Below are 1,933 nucleotides of genomic sequence, written 5' to 3'. Positions count from 1 at the left end.
GGGGGGGGGGGGGGGGGGGGGGGGGGGGAGACTGGTTGCAGGAGGCATAAACAATAAAACAGGAAAAGAAGTGAACGGAGGTGAAAAGAGAAGAAATGCAGTGAAAGAAAAGAGGGAGAGGTTAGGTGAGTGTGAATAAAAAAACGCCGCACCAGCCCGGTCTCCACGGAGGTAGCCTACATAGCTGGCAGACAGGGTGGGGTGGGGGGTGTTGTACATGAGAGAGATGGGGAGGCGGGTGAGAAAAAAGGACACAGATATACAGTGATTGGGAGAAAGAGCAATGAAGATGAAAACAGAGGGAGGGGGATTGAGAAGGCACAAGCTCAAAGAGAAGAGAGAACAGAGGCAGAAGAGAGGAGGAAGATTGGCAGGGAGAAAAGTGTTTACTCTAGAAAATGCATGAGAGAGGGATGAGGAGGGCGTGGATGTAAACAGCTGGAGGGAAAAAATGAACAATGGGAAAATGGAGAAGGAGAGAAGCGTTCGGGGCTACAGGGGTTAGCTTTCACGGATCAATGCTATCCGCAGCTCCATCTTCACTCAGGGAGCGGACCCTCCCTTGTCCCTAAACCTAATGATGGAGCTCCATCAGATATATTGACAAATATGAATTGAGTTGCAGTGCATTTAGGATCTTGGTAAATGTCAAAAGGAATACATCTTTTTGAGATTTAAGCAAAGGAATATAGGCGAGTAAAGCAGTGTAGATGGAAAACACTTGAAATAAATGTTTTTTTTGTCCTAACCACTTGAATACCTTCATGTTTACGCTAATGCGTCAAAATCCCCATCTGTCTGGTATTCATCTTCCAACTTTCACACAATTTCTCAACTCATTCATCAGTTGACAGCCAGCTGAGTCAGAGCTATTTGAACCAATCTCCTGAGACCTACAGTAAGTTTGGTGAGTAGAGATGGCGATGTGGAATCTGAGATATGACCTTTACGTCCGTCGGCTGCTATTCATAACCAGAGCCGAACACTGCACATGTATCAAAACCACTTTTGCCCAAACACACAGGAAAGGGGAACAAATCATAACGGGGGAGTCTGACAGTTTGCATTTGTGTGCACACTTGAATGTGTGTAGCCATGTATATGCACTTCTTCTGGATGTACCTGTGTGTAGTGTGTAGAATGAGCTGAAAAGAACACTGGAAGAGGTTAAAAGAGGGACAGTGATTAATAAAGCAAACCAAGACTCCTCCACTAAATCCTTGGGGCTGGCATTGAGAGGAGGGTCTGAGAGGAGAGCGAGATGGAAAGCATGAAAGAGAGCAGATAGCTGATTGGCACATATGCAGACCCAGAAGGGAACATTCTAATATTAGCACAGTGACTGAGTTCAGTAGAATGTATGGTGCCATGGCTGGTATTGCCCCCCAGAATGTAGCCCAAATTGTATTTCCAGCCCTTATCTGGCCTTTAATCTAGCCAGCACAGTAGAGATCCCACATCATGGGGTGCAGTGGAACAAAGAGAGAGCTGGAGGAAAGAACAGAGAAAGAGGTGCAGACACAAAGCAAAAATGTGGGCTCTTGTCTCTGGCAGTGGAGCCTTGTTTCACAACTTATTTCTAAGCAAAGATTTACCGAAATGAGGAATGTATGAATATGACTTTGACGGAAACCTTGTCTCTTCAGTCCCTACAGGAACCGTTCGAGACATGCAAGGAATTAGAGGAACAGGATGCAGGACTGGTGCAGATTAAGCTGTGATATATAAAGGTGAGGTGGCATGACATTTAGCACTGCTATGCAATGTGAGCTCCAGGCCTGGCCAAGCCGCATTACCTGCTGTGGCCCATTACACCCCGATACTATTAGGGAGACCTCCACCTGCATGGCTGCGATTCAATTACACTCAGTCTTGACCCGGCAAAAGGGCGTACAGACAACCTTTAAGCAGTATGGGGGGGGGGGGGGGGGGG

General features: G+C 46.9%; 1 protein-coding gene across 1 annotated transcript in view; it reads right to left on the bottom strand.

Moving 5' to 3' along the window:
* Positions 1–1,933, bottom strand: part of dph1 (diphthamide biosynthesis 1) — a 57,557-nt gene that overhangs the window by 5,591 nt on the left and 50,033 nt on the right.

This window comes from Anarrhichthys ocellatus, unplaced genomic scaffold, assembly GCF_004355925.1.
Source record: "Anarrhichthys ocellatus isolate YVR2014 unplaced genomic scaffold, GSC_Weel_1.0 scaffold72, whole genome shotgun sequence".
NCBI classification, from domain to species: Eukaryota; Metazoa; Chordata; class Actinopteri; order Perciformes; family Anarhichadidae; genus Anarrhichthys; species Anarrhichthys ocellatus.
This window is presented reverse-complemented; position numbering and strand designations above follow the sequence as displayed.